The sequence below is a fragment of the Malaclemys terrapin genome, chromosome 2 (assembly GCF_027887155.1).
Source record: "Malaclemys terrapin pileata isolate rMalTer1 chromosome 2, rMalTer1.hap1, whole genome shotgun sequence".
In the NCBI taxonomy this organism is placed as follows: domain Eukaryota; kingdom Metazoa; phylum Chordata; order Testudines; family Emydidae; genus Malaclemys; species Malaclemys terrapin.
Window position 1 is genome coordinate 51,472,079 of NC_071506.1, and position 20,812 is coordinate 51,492,890.

General features: G+C 44.6%; 1 protein-coding gene across 1 annotated transcript in view; it reads left to right on the plus strand.

The window, feature by feature from the left end:
- PAG1 (phosphoprotein membrane anchor with glycosphingolipid microdomains 1) overlaps nt 1-16,629 on the plus strand; it is a 208,072-nt gene extending 191,443 nt beyond the window's left edge. Inside the window, exons 10-12 of the mRNA XM_054020395.1 lie at nt 9,746-9,991; nt 11,152-11,332; nt 15,309-16,629. The gene's annotated coding sequence lies outside the window, so the exon portion shown is untranslated. The remainder of the gene's footprint in view (nt 1-9,745; nt 9,992-11,151; nt 11,333-15,308) is intronic.
- Nucleotides 16,630-20,812: the final 4,183 nt, after the last annotated feature.

Here is a 20,812-nt window from a genome sequence, read left to right on the forward strand (position 1 = left end):
TGGATTGCAGCAGAGGGTGGTCCCAGGACAGCTGGTTAATCACATGCTACTTTATTAAGGATATCTAAGTATAGGGAACTGCTGTCATTTCCACTGGGATAGTGAATGGGAGGGAAGGTAGTCCTTATAATTGGGAAGGGAGATGGCCCATGAGACCATCTCTGTATTAAGATGTGGTCCACACTCTGAAAAGCCTGAAACACTCTAAATGATCTAATGGGAGCCTTTCAATAAACAGCAAACTGCAGGCTTACCTGCAGGAAGAGGACACATCTCGGAAAGCATGGAAGCTAAGCTTGGTTGTATGGACCTGACCAGCAAGAGGCTGAGTCTACCCTTACCCAAGAAGTTTAGAAGGAAAACTTAAATTAGTTTTTCATTTCCATTGTTGACTGAAGTTCATGTAAGAGAGCTTGATCTATGTTATATTAGGTTACAATCTCCACAAATAGAAGCAGACACTGGGACAGACAGCACTAGTTATTATTTGTTTAAAAAAGAGAAACTTGAGACATGGCATGCAGTCCTTTTTGATCCCAAAGTAGCTTTTTTGAGCAAATACAAGGAAATACATTATGGCACTGAGGGCCTAAGAATAGGCTGGTGTTCTGGCAAAGAACTGGAAACATCTTTGCAAGTGGCCCAGAGGGAGCCAGATTCTGATCTCACACTGATGTAAGGAAGGACTAACCTAAATGATGTCAGTGGAGTTACATCAGCAGAGATTAGGTGCAAGTGGGACCAGAATTAGGTCTCAGATGTTAGACTAAGATCTACTGTGATTCTTAAAGTTAGTAAGAACTAATAATTGCACCGTGGTTTGTTTAGCTGTGCAGAAGGGGAGCGGGCACTACTCAGAAAATAGCTGTAACATCTACTGAGTACTGATCAATATCACTTTTATCATGGAAGTATCCCAAGTGGCATAAAGTACTAGATAAGGACTATAATTCCACATTCTTTGTAGCCCGTTGTATGTAATCTCTGGTTTAAATCTTCTGTAATGAATGAAATGGAATGCTAAACCGTATTATACTCTTCAGCCACTAGGCGGCACTGTGTGTGACAGACTTTAAACTAACCTCAGCCATACCTGGCAGAACATTAAAGGATTTTAAGATGAACACAGCTGGTGTATATCTGGCTCAGAAGCAAATTCTAAAGTCACTCCACTTCTGGAACAGGAGCATGACAATGAACCGCTCCCAGTTTCAATTGTTGTTGCAGAACTATTTAATTAAGCGTTGCCTGTTGTCTCTAACAATGCTGCTAATTGTGTAATGATCAGAACCAGGCCAGTGTGCTGAATATTTGCTAGCTTCCCCTTCTTATGCTGCATTTCGCACATTTTATTCTCTAACAGCTTTCTGAGTCCTGCACAGTAAAGAATGTATGTTACTGTATTTTTATGGCAAATCCATCCGTCTTTCAGTTGAAATGAAATATAAAGGCCGACTGCTGGCAGTGACTGTGTTCCCTGTCACTGGAGTCTGTGAGAAGGGTCAGGGGTGGCAGGTTTGTATAATTTTTGGTGGTGCTCAGAATGGGTCCAAGTTCCGCTACCCCTGCCCTCCCCACCATACCTGCCTAAGGCTCTGGAAGGGAGTTTGGGTGCGAGCTCTGGGCTGGGGCAGGGGGTTGGGGTGCAGGAGGGGGAGTGGGATCTGGGAGGTAGTTTGGGTGTGGGCTCTGGGCTGGGGCAGGGGGTTAGGATGCAGGAGAAGGTGAGGCGCTCCCGAAAGCGACCTGCACCCCCATCTGGTAGCGGCTCCTAGGCAGGAGGTCGGGGGGTTTCTGCGCGCTGCTGCCCACAGGCACCGCCCCCTACAGTGACCAGATGTCCCAATATTTGGGGCTTTTTCTTATATAGCTTCCTATTACCCCCCACTCCCTGTCCCGATTTTTCACACTTGCTGTCTGGTCACCCTACCGCCCCCACAGCTCCCATTGGCCGCAGTTCCCAGCCAATGGGACCTCCGGTGTCAGCGCTTGGGGCGGGGGCAGCACATGGAGACACCTCCCCCTCCCCCCCACACACACACACCTTGGGGCCACAGGGACGTGCCGGTCGCTTCCAGGAGTGGCGTAGAGCGAAGGTGGGCAGGAAGCCCCACTGCGCTGCCGGTGGTGGTGGCGGCCAGGGGCCCCCGGGCCCTTGTAAATTGCCTGGGGGCAGCAGGCAGGACCGGGAGACACTGGAGGGGAGGTGCACAGGTGCAGCAGGGGGATCTGGGGGAGAGACCCAGCCACAAACATTGGTGGAGCTGGGCCCCTGGGCCCTCAATATTCCTGGAGCAAGGGCACCATGGGCTCGTATAACTCACCACCCCAAGAAGGGTTCAATACTAGCAGGAATTGTAGACCAGTTCAACATCAAGACATGGAAGAAGAGGAGCTTTCACGTATTTCCAACTGGCGTGTAGCTGATTGTGCACCTCTGTTCATATTGGTTCACCACAGTTAGGTGTGCTAGCTCCAGTTTCTGAGCAAAATTCCAGCTGAGTCAATGGTACTGTCTCCCTAAATTCACACGGTTTAAATCTGATCTGATACTTGTCACTTTCTGGCCCTCCCTTTTGGAAGTGCTACAAACCGCACTAAGCTTTTAGACAGGAGCGAGGTGGAATAGGAACATTATTATTATTTATTTGTATGACCTAAGGGCCTGAGTCAGGATGCTGGATGCACAAACACAGATGCCCTTTTGCTTTCCAGTAGTGACCCCTGCAAGGAATAGCAATGTCAGCAGGAGGGAGCCACATGAAGCATTCCTCAGTTGGACTGGCTTGGGGCCTCCAAAGAAAGGGCAGAATTGGATTCCTTCCCCTCCCTCCCCTGCAAAAAAAACCCCAAACTTTTAATCAATGTGAAAAACACTTTCAACTTTCTAGTTGTAATAACCAACTAGTATACAGTGATATCAAAGGAATTGAATGTCTTGAGGTACTGAAGACATCGGTTGCATCCGAAGAAGTGAGGTTTTTACTCACGAAAGCTTATGCCCAAATAAATCTGTTAGTCTTTAAGGTGCCACCAGACTCCTTGTTGTTTTTGTAGATACAGACTAACACGGCTACCCCCTGATACTTGAGGTACTGAAGCTTGGTGTAACTATAATGTGCAGTAAAAGTGACTGATTTTGACCTCCATACAATAAGAACACTGCAGCAGTTATCTACCAGGTCATGCATTAGCGGAAAGGTGTCTCTGACCTGTGCAGATAACAACTAATTATTTTTGCTCCACCGGGAGACAGTCAAACTCAATCCTCCATTCAGAAGGTCGTTTGAACCCTAATCATTTTCTTTAGCAATGCACCCTGTTAAGAAAGAAGATATCAAGGTTTTCCTACAATAGTCTTCAAATCTTCCCCTTGATAACTGTTACAATTCCAAACCATTGGAGATATTCGGGTATTTAATTTACAGCCTGTCTTCCTCTGTTTATATAACATGGATTACACAGTTATTGCTCAATAAATAACGATAGCCCTACACTTAGCTACTTGCTATTAATTAGTTCAGGCACAAAAATAACGTTAGTATTCTATTCCTCATTATTTACTGTTCCTCCTAATTGCTTCTGAGCAAACTGGAAAATCTTGATATATTGCGGGGGGGGGGGGGGGGTGTATCGATGAAAATATCAGGGGGACTCATTAGTGACCTTTCTGGCATCTTTCTAGGACTGCAGAATCACTTGGACAAATCTTGAAGTCCTTAATTCTTAATCAAGCAAAAATTCTCTTGGTGTCATTGGGAGCTTTTTGCCTGAGCATAACTGACTTGGTTGAAAGAAAAGACTGACTTGGTCTTCTAGCACAGCCCTGTCAATGCACATTTATTCCCGATGGAATAGTTTCTAGGTCAATTAAGCTCTGGGGAAATGGAGGGACAAATAATAATCTGTCTTCCCATCCCCAAAATGCAAAACCAGCCCAGTGTACCATAGTATCATCAGAGTGGATAGAATCTACTTATGACTGGAGGATTGAGTCTGAATACTTTTTTTTTTTAGACCCACTTAAAAAATGTGCAGTTGCCTATGAGTGTGGGATCTCTTCTCTGCAGTATGGACTGGGGATGGGAGTTGGGCTCTGAATTTGTAAAGTGGTGGCCCCAATGTGTGTGATGCTGTACAAATTCATGAAATGACATGTCTCAAGACAGCCAGCAGGCATGGGTAGCAAACAACAGGAGGGGAGAATGAGGGTAACAGTGAAATGAAAGAATGACCCACCTCCTTGATCAATACAGGCGGGCAGTAGCATCCTCTGCTGTAAGTAGCATTTTTATAATATACATATCTGTGTATGTACACACCTGCCGGGGGGAATGGGGAGACATACATATATCTGCATTTGAATAATTTAGTATAAAATCAAGTGGTGTTGTGTAAATCCTATACAACAGCCTGGCAAAATCCCCTCGCTAAGGGCCAGGATTTCTTTAAGTGAGCAAGTAGAATAAATATTGAGGGCTCAGCTGCCTATGCCTGGCAAGCTCCATCCCAGGGGAGATTTTCTCCCCATCTACCACCTCTGCTAATTTGGAATACAGGGCTGAATGCCGCCAGCACCACTCCTCCACCTCCCTCCTTTATCCCCTGCCCAGTGTTGGCAGTGCTCATGTTTGGTGTGTGTTCTGTGAAGGCCCAGCTCCTGGAGCCATGTGATACGTGGTAATACCAAACCCTGAATTAGATTATATGAGAATCTAAGCACTTTGTTTTTCTTTTTAATGTTTCGAGCCCTCAGGGTTGTGAAGAAAAGCTTGAAAATGGGAACCCTAAAGGCTCCAAAAACAGAAGAGAAATGAGAAGCCAGATCTATTATTTTTTAAAATCATGATTTTAGAAGAGCCTGACTCAGAATTTCTGAATGCTTGGGGTCATCAACACTGCAGCCAGTAATCTGGGAAACCCACCCTCCTTGCCTCATTCAGCTCCCTGTCTTTGTGCCAGACACGCCAAACCTGCAAAAAAAAAAAAAAAAAAATTGGGCTTGTTATTGGCTTGTGAATTGTTTGCTGGCTAGTTTTTGGCTTGTAGCTTGTTGCTTTTTTTTAATCGGCTCCTGGCAAGCAGGGGCAAGGGGGGGGGGGAGAGTTAGGGGTGCACTGAGGGCCAGCCACAGTCCCAGACTGCATGCTGGGGGGATCTAGTTACATGGAGTGTTGGGGTTCTTAGGGACTGGCTTGTTTTGGTCTTGTTTTGAAATGGGATTAGCTTGACTTTTGGCTTATTCTGAAAGTCGGAGTGCTTATTTACCACATGAAAGTTGGCAACTGTGCTTTGAGCTGCTCCTTCCTTCCCTTGGTTAACCTTTCCATGTCCCTGAACTGGCAGCTGCCCTTTCCCTTGTCCAGGAGTCAGTGTTGTCTCCTTCCAGGCCATGCAACAGGCATCCCTTCTGCCTCCTGCTCCCCAGTCTTTCTGTCTCTGAAGCAAGGGGCCAAAGGAGCAGCAGCATCCATCACAGAAAACCGAGTTTGGGAGGGCAGAGAAGGCTCGGAAGAGAAGCTGAGCAAGCAGCCACAAAGAAGCAGGGAATTGATTGGGGCAGGCAAGGGGAGAGGAGGAGGAAACCTAGGCACAGGCTCTCATTAACGGCAAGATAAGTCATTTCAGCAGGCTATGGGCGTTTGTAAGTTTCCATAGGAATTTACTGGGCTGCAATACATAGTAGTGCTCAGGGAATAAGTTAGACCTGCTGCTTTATTGTCTTAGTTGGCCCACTCTGGTCTTCTTGCAAAATGTTCTAATCTCCCTTTTCTTTACTTTTGCAATGCTGATATTGGTGCATAATCTAGTAGCTCACATCATACATAGCTATTGAATTTGGATATTATGTGAAGTGTAATGGTGGGTCAGCCATGAATAGAACATCTTAAGAAAAAGAAACCTGACAGTTGTAATCCTTTGTGTGCCTGCCAAACTTCTGCCAGCTGACAATCTGCAGGAAATATGTTTGTGAGAAAGAGGTCTGAGTCCTGTGCTTTGGAGAGCAAATTAGGACTCTAACTATGAGTCTGTTTGTTTTGAAAGGCTTGCTCAGAGGAAACCTGCTAAAATGTCATCGGTAAAAGATACACTTTGCTGGCACTCAGGCTGGAAGCGTAACAGCTCAGCAAAGCCATGAATTAACAATAGCTTCACTGATGAGAAAGTAGCATGGAAATCAATATAATATTTCAGCTTCACTTGAGTTAGGTAGGAAAAGGGGAATTAACATCTGTGTTTGATGGATCTGGAATTGCACTAACGTCTCTGAATTCTTCTGCTTTTTTAGTTTCTCTTGGGGATGGAGGAGAGAAGGATTTACTGTCTGTGTCCAACTTCTGGAGCTAAACTTTGCTTTGCTGATAAATGGACTTTTCTAGCTTCCTAGGGCAACTGAAATAGAAGTCTGCTATTATCTTTGTATCTGGCAGCAGCACAATGGTCAGGGCTCCATTTGTTTTCTGTAATTCTAGCCTCATTTTTACAGGGTTTATAACTAGTCCTTTCGCAAGATAAAATAGCACACCTAGTCATTCCTCTCTTTAAAAAAACAAACCAAAAAAGTAGGGCTGTAGATTAATCGCAGTTAATTTTTTTTTTGAGTTAATCGTGTGAGTTAATTGCACTGTTAAACAATAGATACAAATTGAAATGTATTCAATGTTTTTGGATTTTTTTGTACATTTTCAAATATATTGATTTCAATTACAACACAATACAGTACAAAGTGTACATTGCTCACTTTATATTTTATTACAAATATTTGCACTGTAAAAATGATAAAAGAAACAGTATTTTTCAATTCACCTCATACAAGTACTGTAGTGCGATCTCTTTATTGTGAAAGTGCAACTTACAAATGTAGATGTTTGTTTGTTTGTTTGTTTGTTACATAACTGCACTCAGAAACAAAGCAATGTAAAACTTTAGAGCCTACAAATCCATTCAGTCCCACTTCCCATTCAGCCAATGGCTAAGAGAAACAAGTTTGTTTACATTTACTGGAGATAATGCTGCCTACTTCTTATTTACAATGTCACCAGAAAGTGAGAACAGGCGTTCACATGGGACTTTTGTAGCCAGCATTGCAAGGTATTTACGTGCCAAATATGCTAAACATTTGTATGCCTATTCATGCTTCGGCCACCATTCCAGAGGACATGCTTGCATGGTGATGACGCTCGTTTAAAAAAAAAACATTAATTAAATTTGTGACTGAACTCCTTGGGGGAGAGTTGTATGTCTCCGGCTCTATTCTACCTGCATTCTGCCATATATTTCATGTTATAACAGTCTCGGATGATGACTCAGCACATGTTGTTCATTTTAAGAACACTTTCGCTGCAGATTTGACAAAACGCAAAGAAGGTACCAATGTGAGATTTCTAAAGATAGCTACAGCACTCGACCCAAGGTTTAAGAATCTGAAGTGCCTTCCAAAATCTGAGCGGGATGAGGTGTGGAGCATGCTTTCAGAAGTCTTAAAAGAGCAACTCTCTGATGAGGAAACTACGGAACTGGAACCACCAAAAAAAGAAAATCAACTTTTGCTGGTGGCATCTGACTCTGATGATGATAATGAATATGCGTCGGTCTGCACTGCTTTGGATTGTTATCGAGCAGAACCCGTCATTAGCATGGATGCGTGTCTCCTGGAATGGTGGTTGAAGCATGAAGGGACATATGAATCTTTGGCACATCTGCACGTAAATATCTTGCAACGGCAGCTACAGCAGTGCCATGTGAACACCTGTTCTCACTTTCAGGTGACAATGCTGCACGCTTCTTGTTCACAATATCTCCTGGAAACGTAAACAAACCTGTTTGTCTTTGCGATTGGCAGAACAAGAAGCAGGACTGAGGGGACTTGCAGGCGCTAAAATTTTACATTGTTTTATTTTTGAATGCAGTTTTTTTATACATAATTCTCCATTTGTAAGTTCAACTTTCATGATAGAGATTGCTCTACGTACTTGTATGAGGTGAATTGAAAAATACTATTTTGTTTTTTAGAGTGCAAATATTTGTAATAAAAAGTATAAAGTGAGCACTGTACACTTTGTATTCTGTGTTCTAACTGAAATCAATATATTTGAAAATGTAGAAAACATCCAAAAATATTTTTTAAAATGTTAATCTATTATTGTTTAACAGTGCGATTAATCACAATTCAATTTTTTTAATTGCTTGACAGCCCTACAGAAAAGGTTTAAATTAGCCACTTCCCCCTAGTGCTTTATTATGTAAGTAGGCTTCTGAAAATACGCTGAGAACAAAGGAACAAGCCCATAAAGTTGTGTGTATAGATTCAGCTGTGCAATTCTCATTAGCACTAATGGGAGTTTCCTGACTAAATCCCTGTACTTCGCTCTAGCATTTTAACTTCATGTACAAGTTTATCTCCAGTTTCTGTGTCTCCATTAAAATAGCTATTTCTCCTGATATGGGTTAGTAAAATAAGACTCAGGTCCTGCAACAGGACCACACAGACAGATGCCTCTACCCACATTACAGCCATCTTCAGGATCCTGGAGGGTTGGGGTGGGTAGTGCCCTGTTCTGACTGGAGGAAGGAAAGTTCATGTGTCGAGAAGTCCTCCACACATGGATCTAAGTGAAACTTAGGGAACCAGCTGGCCCTATGCTAGACAACATTACTGGGCAGTGCTATTCATCATGCTGTCTTGATCATGCCACTGCAAATCAAATCTTCCAATGATATCCTGATCCATTTTTACTTTCATTCCCCAACATTTAACAAAATACAAACTGAACACCTGAATCTCTATCCCCACCACTACGGTGGAAGGTGGTTTCTAGTTAACAGTCCTAGGACATGCTGAACAACTGTCCATTACTGGAGGTGAAGAAGAATTCTATATGCAAATGAAGCTATTTAAAGGTATTTCTACTGTGCTCTTCACCATAATATCTGACTGCCCGAAGACAAACGATAGTAGCAAATACTGTGCACTAGTGATTGGTCTCCAACTGCATGTGGAATTCTCTAAGCTGATATTTCTAGAGCTGCCATGTCATTTGACCTCCTGCACCTGTGTTCTATCTTGGGAGGAATAACAATGTTTCACTATTATAGAATCTTCAATATTATAGGCATTTTGTTATCAATGAAGTCTGTCGGAACCAAGGATTTTATGAATCAGTAAATCCAAGGTAAACCCCTAATATGAACAATTCAGTCTGGAACAAAAATAGTCCCAGGAACAAAAACAGTACCTGATATTATTTTAATTTGTACACAGGCTTCTTCTCAAAAGCTTCTAATGTTTTGATTGCTCCATAACATATGTAGGAAGAAGCCAGAAAATAGTCCACATCTCCAACACTTATCAGCAATGTCTGTTTTTAAATGGATATTTACTATGACTATTACTTTAGCTGAATATGAATGATAATAAGATTCACAGGTTACATGCTGAAGTCCCATGTTTACTGCATCTTCATACCCGTTGGAGGTTTCTTATTCCAAGAGTGCCAGCATTCTGGAAACAGAGGAGAGTCAAGAAATCCCCCACCAAAAAAAATCCATAGTCTCAAAACTAAGCAGACACATGAATATCCCAAATGGAAATCTGCAGAATAGTTCTAAGGGCAAGATCAAGCCTCTAGCACTGCTGAAAATCAATGGAGGATTTTTTGTCATTGATTTTGACTGAAGCAGGATCTGGTCTTTAGTGACTATTTTCTTAACACTTAAATTAGAATTTCTCTCTCTTTTTTAATAGAAATGCTCATCATTGCTTCAATATCTCCACAACTGGGAGTGGTTCTGGTGTGTCACTGGGCTTGTCTCCACTACCTGCCCAGATCGGCGGGTAGAAATCTATCTCTCGGGGATCGATTTATCACGTCCCATCGGGACGCAATAATCGATCCCCGAATCGACGTGCGTACTCCACCAGCCCAGGTAGGAGTAAGTGCCATCGACGGGGGAGCCGCGGCGGTCGATTTGCTGCTGTCCTCACAGCGGGGTAAGTCGGATCAGATACGTTGAATTCCGCTACACTATTCCCGTAGCTGAATTTGCGTATCTGAAATGGATCCTCCTTCCCCCTCCCCCCCCCCCCCGTAGTGTAGACATAGCCACTGAGAACTGGTATTTTACTGCTGCTTCCCAGAGTGAAATCTAGTAGGGTTCTATATAGGCTAACATTACCTCTCTGGCTGATGACCTATGTAGGATCCATGAACCTTTAAGATTGCATAAGCAGCAAAGAGTCCTGTGGCACCTTATAGACTAACAGACGTATTGGAGCCTGAGCTTTCGTGGGTGAATACCCACTTCGTTGGATGCATGTCAGATTGATATGTAAGATTGCATAGTCATCCTTTATTCCCAGTTTTAGGATTTATACTCCTACCCCTCAAATCTCTATCTCTCCCTCCCCTTTTTCCTTCTCATCCTTTTCCTTCTATTTACTCTTTCCCCTTGTCAAGAATGGGGGAAAGCATAAGGGGAATGGTGAATCTTCCTTCAGATCTCTCCTCAAGCCCTATTTCTGTTCGGGTGCCTACTGGAAATTGCCACTTGATAATAGCTTGGCGGAGGACCTTGTAATAGGGGATGGGATTGCTGATATTTTACTTTAAATATAACTGATGTGGAACCATGGAGTTGTGTACGCATAGGTGCTGACTCCATGGGTGCTCCAGGGCTGGAGCAACCATGGGGGGAAAATGGTGGGTGCTCAGCACCCACCAGAGCCCCCTATCAGCTCGCCTCAGTGCCTCCTGTCCGCTGGTGGGCCCCACCGATCAGCGGCTCCTCCTCCCTCCTCGCATCTCCCGCCCACTGCAATCAGCTGTTCTGCAACATGCAGGAGGCTGGGAGGGAGGAGCCAGGATGCGGCATGCTCAGGGGAGGAGGTGTAACTGGGCGGGAAGAGGCAGGAATGGGGTGAGGCCTTGAGGGAAGAGGTGGAGTGAGCGCATCCTGGGGCAGAGCTAAGGGTTGAGCACCCCCCAATACTTTGGAAAATTGGCACCTGTGTGTGCACATCCTCTAATTTGTGTAACTGCATACCTTTATTAGTAAGACAAGGTGGCTGAGGTAGTATCTTTTGAGCTCCTCAAAGCCCAGACCTGAAGAAAAACTTTGTGGCCCTTGAAAGGTTTCCTTTTTCACCAACAGAAGCTGGTCAAAGAAGAGATTTCATCCACCTCATCTCTCTCATATCCTGGGACCAAGATGGCTACAACAACACTGCAAATATTTTTATTACTGTTGCCTTTTCCTTCCTCCCCATTGTCTCCTATTTTTTGTTACATTTGTTTGCTGCATCTTGTCTTAAACTAGCCGGCGACCTTGCAAGGTAAGTACTGTCCCCTTTGCTGTTTGTACAACACCTAGCACAATGGGGCTTGACTCCTGATGGTCACCTCTGTGTGCTCTGGGAATACAAATACCAAAGATATGTATTTTTTTGTTACTACCGTCAGCAGATATGGCTATGAATACACAAAAGCAATATACCTATTGAGTGTCTACTTTATGATGGATCTCTGTAATTATTATGGATTACAACTTACGCACCTTTCTAATGATTACTTTATAGGGAATAAGTTCCCATCTAGCTCTAGTTTCTGTCAACCTAGATGAGTAAATTAGAATAAATTATACCATGAGCAGAAGTGGACAACTGCCTAATTTTTATATGGTGGAGAAATCCAAAAGCAGCTTCATGAAAATGAGTTTCTGACTTCAGACAGATGATTTAAAGAGAAACAAACCCAGTTTTAACAGTGATTGTAAATATCTGTGCCAAATATTCACCTAAAGAAACAAATGCAATCTGCACGTTGTTACCCGCTCAAGGGTAATCCGAGAAGGGGTTAATGTTGAAATTTATGAAAACAAAAGAATCTAGTAAACAAATCTGTTGCTACCTGGGGCTTCACAGTTGTCGCTCTTCTGAATACCTAGCTAGATGAGGCACGTGGTGACAGTAAGGAATAAAGTAGGAATCCGCCTGCTCCAAAACCTCTGGCCCCTTCCACTTAAATTGAAGGAGAATCTCTGCCAACAAAGGGCTTAGGGCATACAACTGTAGTTTGTTTCCATCCTGTAGAGGGCGATAGCATACAAACACACCAACAAAAGAGAAATACTAAGAAGATTAAATGCTGGAGTTCAACACATAGTTGATTGTGTTTACAAATCTTGGAAAATAACATGGGGAAGGAGAAGCTTTGAATTAACACTATTAAACAAAATGGGAAATAAAATAGCAAAGGATAGCAAAACTGCTGATATATTATCGATTCACAGGGGAGAACACGCAAAAAAATGACTTGTGTATCCATTGTCACACACATCTTTGAGACCAGTGAAGTAGAGCTATTTAGTGAGTTGGCATTGCTCAAAATCCACTAATCTCCCTGAGCAGACTTAGATTCAAAGCAGACCAGAGAGCAGCTCTTTGTTAATCATAATAAAGAATTTGCTGTATTCAAATGAAGTTACAGCAAAAGTGGATCCATGCCAATGCAGTACCAGTGTTCCAAAAGGGAATAAAGGCAAGCTTGGAAATTATACACCCTTCATCTCAATGTCTGCAATTTGCAAAATAATGGATACAATAGTGGAGTAAGTTTTCAAAATGCATGTGCAAATTACGTATCATTCTCTGTAATCTAGTAGGAAATAACTAATAGGGCTAGATAGTTTTGTCAAAAAGCAGATCATTAACCAAAACTATGATACACGAATACATTATATTTACATATTTGGAATAATAATTCATGGGACAGCCTAGTTATGGGGTCAGTGGTAAAAAGATTGACTAAATCTACCTTAAAAAAAAAAAAAGTAAGTTTACAATTTCTAAGAGGAACTTGATGCTTCTATGCAAAAATATGAATCTAGATTCCAAGTCCCATGAGACATGGGTTTGCAGGCTACCTAGATTTCTGACCTGCACACAATTAGGACAGCTAGAACCACAGAGACAGAAGAAAGTGAAACTATTTGTACCAATGTTAAGGGCCAGATTCTGCCATATTTACTTTCGTTGAGCAGTGGCATACCCCGTGAATTGTTCCGTAGGAAGTGGTACAAGAACCGCGAGGGCTTGGATGAGGGGCCTGGAGTGAGGGCAAGGAAGAAGGAATCAGTGTGTGTAGGGTACTGTCAGACGTGGAACCGGGATTCAGGGGAGAAGAAGATAAAACAGAAATCTCTTGCACAGCTTTTCAGAGGATGGAATGGTGTGCAGGCCACTGGAGAGCATGAAGAGCATGCAGTAAGCGGGCATGGGTAGGGACAACAGAATCTGGAGTGTGGGGGAAGTAGGAGGACTTCCCAGGAGACTAGGAAGGGATGGATGGAGACTAAGATATGGAAGGGGGCAGGGGAAGTGGAGTGCAGAAACCAAGGGAGAGCTGGAGGTGGGATGGGGCTGCTGAGGCTCAGGGGAAGCATCATGCTACATTTCAAACACTCTCATTTGTAGATCTAAAACTTCAGGTGATTAAAGTTTTCAAACTGTGTATAAAAACCTCCTGTTCTCCCACTTCAATCCCTTTCACTGCCCCTTTCCCTGTACTATTCTACCATCCCCCAGGCCGTGTCCCACCCTGGTCCCCTGCACACTGCCACCTGTGCCTCTCCCAGTCACTGCACACAACCTCTACAATCCCCATATTCCCTGGTCCCCTGTAGTTCCCTTATATGCTCCATTCTATGCCTTTGTCCCTTGCACTACTCCTTGCCCCTAATCCCCTGCACCCCTTTCCATATCCATCCTTTATGTCCCTGACCCCTAATTCCACCCTTCCATGGTCTGTGTCAAGGTTCCTTCCCCACTCTGAACTCTAGGGTACAGATGTGGGGACCTGCACGAGAACCTCTAAGCTTAACTACCAGCTTAGATCTGGTTTTGCTGCCACCACCCAAATTATTTGAGTCATTTGGAAAACTCTCTGTCTACCTCCCCACCAGAATATCTCCCTTCCAAGTACTATAACCCTTCCCTGGGCAGCCTTGAGAGACTTCTCCACCAATTCCTGGTGAGTCCAGATCCAATCCCCTTGGCTCTTAAAACAAGGAAACATCAATCAGGTTCTTAAAAAGGCTTTTAATTAAAGAAAGAAAGGTAAAAATCATCTCTGTAAAATCAGGATGGAAAATAACTTTACAGGGTAATCAGATTCAAAGAGCCCAGAGGAATCCCCTCTAGCCTTAAGTTCAAAGTTACAGCAAACAGAGGTAAACCCTGTAGCAAAAGGAACATTTACAAGTTGAGAAAACAAAGATAAAAACTAACACGCCTTGCCTGGCTGTTTACTTACAAGTTTGAAATATGAGAGACTTGTTCAGAAAGATTTGGAGAGCATGGATTGATGTCTGGTCCCTCTTAGTCCCAAGAGTGAACAACCCCCAAAACAAAGAGCACAAACAAAAGCCTTCCCCCCACCAAGATTTGAAAGTATCTTGTCCCCTTATTGGTCCTTTGGGTCAGGTGTCGGCCAGGTTACCTGAGCTTCTTAACCCTTTACAGGTAAAAGGATTTTGGTGTCTCTGGCCAGGAGGGATTTTATAGTATTGTACACAGGAGGGCTGTTACCCTTCCCTTTATAGTTATGACAGGCTGCTTATCTACTGCCCAGCCTTTCCCAGCGTGCATTCATTCTGTCTTTGTCTACACTTGGATTTCAAGATGTGCTGTAACAAGGCTTTAGCCAATGTGCTCTGATTGACACGTTCCAAAAGTCTAGTGTAGACAAAGCGGTTGGTATTTAAAGCTAGGCTCTTATGTGACCAGCTAACACACATCAATGCATCCACTGCCTTGTCTAATGCCTTCTTACAGCACAGCTTTAAACCCAAGTCTAGACAAAGCCTTTGAGACTAGGGGTATGTCTACACTATGAAATTGGGTCAATTTTTATAGAAGTAGATCTTTAGAAAGCAATTTTATACAGTCGACCGTGTGTGTCCCCTTAGCACATTAGGTTGGCGGACTGTGTCCTCAATACCGTGGCTAGCATCGACTCTCAGAGTGGTGCACTGTGGGTAGCTATCCCACAGTCCCTGCTGCCCATTGGAATTCTGGGCTAAGCTCCCAATGCCTGATGGGGCAAAAACATTGTCGCAGGTGGTTTTGGGTACATGTCATCAGTCTCCCCTCCTTCCCTCCCTCCCTCCTTAAAAGCAACGGCAAACAATTGTTTCATGCTTTTTTCCCCCTGGGTTACCAATGCAGATGCCATACCATGGCAAGCATGGAGCCCACTCAGCTCACCGCTGCTGTTGTGAGCATTGTAAACACCTTGTGCATTATCCTGCAGTATGTGCAGAACCTGGCTAGGAGACACCAGCACGAGGACAATTGTGAGAAGGACATGGACACAGATGTTCCTGAAGGCCTGGGATGTGGCAATTGGGACATCATGGTGGCAGTGGGGCAGGTTGATACAGTGGAATGCTGATTCTGGGCCCAGCAAACAAGCACAGACTGATGGGACTGCATAGTGTCACAGGTATGGGATGATTCCCAGTGACTGAGAAACTTTCGCATGCGTAAGGCCACTTTCATGGAACTGTGTGAGTTGCTTTCCCCTGCCCTGAAGCGCAGGAATACCAAGATGAGACCTGCCCTGACACTTGAAAAGGGAGTGGCGATAGCCCTGTGGAAGCTTGCAACACCTGACTACTACCGGTCAGTCGGGAATCAATTCGGAGTGGGCAAATCTACTGTTGGGGCTGCTGTGATCCAAGTAGCCAAGGCGATCAGTAACCTTCTGCTGGCAAGTGTAGTGGCTCTGGGAAATGTGCAGGTCATAGTGGATGACTTTGCTGCACTGGGATTTGCTGTGGTGGGGCGATAGATGGAACACACATCCCCATCTTGGCACTGGACCACCTTGCCAACCAGTACATAAACCACAAGGGGTACTTCTCAATGGTGCTGCAAGCACTGGTGGATCACAAGGGACATTTCATCAACATCAGCGTGGGATGGCCGGGAAAGGTGCATGACACTCGCATCTTTAGGAACTCCTGGCTGTTCGAACAGCTGCAAGAAGGGACTTACTTCCCAGACCAGAAAATTACTGTTGTGAATGTTTAAATGCCAATAGTTCTCCTTGGGGACCCAGCCTACCCCTTGCTCCCATGGCTCATGAAGCCATTCACAGGCAGCCTGGACAGTAGTAAGGAGCAGTTCAACTATAGGCTGAGCAAGTGCAGAATGGTGGTAGAATGTACCTTTAGATGTTTAAAAGCTCGCTAGTGCTGTTTGCTGACTAGGTTAGGCCTCAGCACAACCAATATTCCCATTGTTATTGCTGCTTGCTGTGTGCTCCATAAAATCTGTGAGAGTAAGGGGGAGATGTTTATGGCGGGGTGAGAGGTTGAGGCAAATCGCCTGGTGGCCAATTTTGAACAGCCAGACACCAGGGCAATTAAAAGAGCACAGCGAGATGCGCTGCGTATCAGAGAGGCTTTGAAAACCAGTTTCATGACTGGCCAGGCTACGGTGTGACAATTGTGTGTGTTTCTCCTTGATGCAAAACGGCCCCCTTTGTTGAATTTACTTCCCTGTAAGCCAATCCCCTTCCCCTCTTTGACCACAGCTGGCAAAGGAAATAAAGTCCCTATTGTTTTGAATTCGTGCATTCTTTATTTCTTTTTTAAAAAGGGAGATCACTGACAAGGTAGCCCGGTGGGGTGGGGGAGGAGGGAAGGACAAGGCCACGTTGCTTATTGTAGCCACACTACAAATCAAAACTGTTTGAATGACCACCTTCTGTTGCTTGGACCATCCTCTGGAGTGGAGTGGCTGGGTGCCCTGAGCCTCCCCCCCACCACCCTGCGTTCTTGGGCGTCTGGGTGAGGGGGATATGGAACTTGGCGAGGAGGGCAGGCGGTTATACAATGGATGCAGCGGCAGTCTGTGCTCTTGTTGCCTTTCCTGCAGCTCCACCAGACGCCTGATCGTGTCCATTTGCTCTCCCATTAGCCTCAGCATCTCCTCCTGAGTGTTCTGATCATGCTTACTTATTGCTTTCCTGGCCTCTGCCACCAAATGCCTCCATGCATTCAGCTGTTCCCTATCGGTGCAGGAGGACTCCATGAGCTCGGAAAACATGTCATCGCGCGTGTGTTTTTTTTCGCCTTCTAATCTGCGATAACCTCAGGAACGGAGATGATATGGGGAGCATTTGCACTGCAGAGGGGATAAAAAGGGAGAGTAAAATTTAAGAAGATACGTTTCTGAGAACAAAAGGGAGACTCTTTCACAGTGAATCAAGCAATTCACAGCAGACAGCACATGTGCTTTAGGTACAAGGTCACATTTTGCCTTTTACACTGAGCACCTGCCGATACGGTGACACATCACACGCGGCTGGACAACAGAATTTAGTTTCCAGGCAACCAAGGTAAGCCAAAGGGTACGTGGGGTTGGCTTCTTCCGCCTTCATAACATGTGGAAATGGTTTCAAGCTGCAGCACCCTCCTTTCCCATAGCAAGCAATGCCGGTTGGGTTTGCCATTTAAAAAGAGGGGGCTGCAGTTTTGGGTTGGATGTGCAGCACACCCCTCCCCCCACCCCGTGGCTATTCTCCGGGATAATCCCTTTTAGCCAAGTGCAAACAGCCCAGCATGAAAGGGTTCCTTTTACTGTTCCCTTACAAAAATTTCCCTATTTTAACCAAGTGACCACGAATAATATCACTCTCCTGAGGCTGACACAGAAAGATAAAGACCGAATGTTGCATGAATGCGACCAAAACCCAGGACCATTTGCTGCCATGCTTTGTGCTGCAATGATTCCAGACTACTTGCTACTGGCTTGGCGTGGTAAAGTGTCCTACTGTGGAGGACGAAATAAGGCAGCCCTCCCCAGAATCCTTCTGCAAAGGCTTTCAGAGTGCCTCCAGGAGAGCTTCATGGAGATGTCTCTGGAGGATTCCCACTCCTCCATCCCCAGGCACATTAACTTTTCCAGTCGCTGTACTGCAAATGCATCTCAATTCTTAAGGGCAAATCAAACATTAAACACAATTGCTTTTAACCCCTGTAGTGTAGTTACAAATGTGCACTCACCAGAGGTACCTTCTACGCCTTCAGGGTCTGGGAACCTGTCTTGGGAGGATATTGGCTCCAGGGTGATGAAAAGGTCCTGGCTGCCGGGAAGAACGGATTCTCCACTTGCCTGCTGCGCATTCTCCTCCTTCTCCACAAAATTCTCCTCTGTGTTGCGTGAGACTCCCCCCTTGCAGGTGTCCACGGACAGTGGTGGGGTACTGGTAGGGTTCCCCCCTAGAATGGCATGCAGCTGATCATAGAAGTGGCATGTAGGGTGCTCTGACCCAGAGTGACCGTTTGCCTCCTTTGTCTCGTGGTAGGCTTGCCTGAGCTCCTTAACTTTCACACGGCACTGCTGTGTGTCCCCGGTGTAGCCTCTCTCCACCATGCCCTGTGCGATTTTGGCATATATATTAGCATTTTTTCTTTTTGATCCGAGTTCTGCCTGCACAGATTCTTCTCCCCATACAGCAATCAGATCCAGTGTCTCCTGTTTGCTCCATGCTGAAGCTTGTTTGTGATTCTGGGACTGCATGGTCATCTGTCCTGCTGAGCTCGCCATGCTGACCAAACAGGAAATAAAATTCAAAAGTTCCCGGGGCTTTTCCTGTGTATCTGGCTAGTGCATTGGCGTTGAAAGTGCTGACCAGAGTGGTCACATTGGAGCACTCTGGGATAGCTCCCAGAGGTCAATACTGTCGAATTGCACAATGCTGCATCTGCATTACCCCAAAGTCAACCCAAGAAGAATCCGAAGAAGTGGGCTGTAGTCCACGAAAGCTTATGCTCTAATAAATTTGTTAGTCTCTAAGGTGCCACAAGTACTCCTGTTCTTCTTTTTGCGGATACAGACTAACACGGCTGCTACTCTGAAACCCAAGAAGGTTGATTTTAGCACTATTTCCCTCGAGGTGAAGTACAGCAGTCAATTTTAAGAGCCCTTTAGGTCGACAGAACGAGGTTGGTTGTGTAGCCGCATTGCTTATAAAATTGACCTAACGTGGCTAAATTTGACCTAACCTCGTAGTGTAGAGCAGGGCTAGAGAACACAGCACTATTCAATCCGACTAAGTGCCCCCCCAGTCCTTGCCTTTCCTCATTTTGCCCCCAGTTTTCCTACCCCCTCCCATGCTGATATCATCTCTGTTTTTTGTCTCAGGCCAGCTGCTGCTGCAGCAAAGCCTGGAGTAGCAAGTCAACTAATATTTGTAAATGTTTATATTTGAAAAGTTTACTCTGAAAGAACCCTTTATATTTTAATAATTCTACATTCTTATAATAAGTCAAAAAAGTTCATTTAAAAAAATTAATTACAAGAAAACGTTTGAAAAATCAGGACTTCCAATTTTTTGGGGGGGAATTTCATGAATCCTCCAAAAAACCTCTACCCCAGAATAAGATTCAGCATGTGAAATATTAGGGGGAGAGGGGGGAAATCAGTATATTCTTGGAGAAGTTAGGGTACAGTTAGAAATTGAGTTTTTAATGGAAAGTTAGCTTCAGCCTTGACTATCCTCTGAGATCTTTGTATGTAAGACACTAAGTAAATGCCATGTGTTTAACAAATATTAATGCCTTAAGATAAATAATAGCCCTATCATAGAATCATAGAATATCCAGGTTGGAAGGGACCTCAGGAGGTCATCTAGTCCAACCCCCTGCTCAAAGCAGGACCAATTCCCAATTAAATCATCCCAGCCAGGGCTTTGTCAAGCTGGGCCTTAAAAACCTCCAAGGAAGGAGACTCCACCACCTCCCTAGGTAACGCATTCCAGTGCTTCACCACCCTCCTAGTGAAATAGTGTTTCCTAATATCCAACCTAGACCTCCCCCACTGCAACTTGAGACCATTGCTCCTTGTTCTGTCATCTGCCACCACTGAGATAAGTCGCTGTCCCATTTCCCTACGGCTAACCCCAAGTATTCAAAAATCATGAATCAGGCTCCCAAACTCATGAGATTCAATAATAATGATTTTGAGCCATTTTAAAAACAGATTTTGGGTTCTTCTTCTTTGCCTTCTGGTTTCTTTTAGACTTTAGAGTATGCTTGGGTCAGATTTTAAAGCTTTCCTCCACAAACAATGAGGGCTAGAAACTTTTTTTTGAATGAAAGCTGAGAGTCTCATGAAATCACTTGTTTCCCAGAGCTCCGGCTTTAAGAAAACAAATTGAGTGAGATGCGAAATAAAATGGTTAGAATTGGCAATGCTGCGTTTTACAGGTGGGGAAAGGGAAGCAGGAAGAGCTTAAATGACTTGACCAGGTTTGCACAGGAAGTCTGCTCCACAGCCAGAAACAGAACCTAGCAATCTTGACATCTCAATCTTGGGTCTTGACCACAGGACCATTGTCATAAGAAAAATGCAAGTAGTCATAATTATTGGAAAGTATTTTAACTATGGTGACCAGATGTCCTGATTTTATAGGGACAGACCCGATATTCGGGGCTTTCTCTTATATAGACACTTACACACCCTACCCCCATCCTGATTTTTCACACTTGCTATCTGATCACCTTAATTTTAACAGATCACAACACTGTACGCTTCCACCCAGGGCTGGCTCTAACTTTTTTGCCGTCCCAGGCAAAAAAGAAGAGCGCCCCCTCCCCCCCGCGAGTGCTGTGCCGCCGTACACTCCTCCCTGCGAGCGCCGTGCAGCCAAACCCCCCCTCCAGCGCTGCCGAAAGCCCTGCTCCCCCGAGTGCCACGCCACCCGAAGCCCCGCCCCCTCCAAGCACCGTGCCGCCCCAAGCCCAC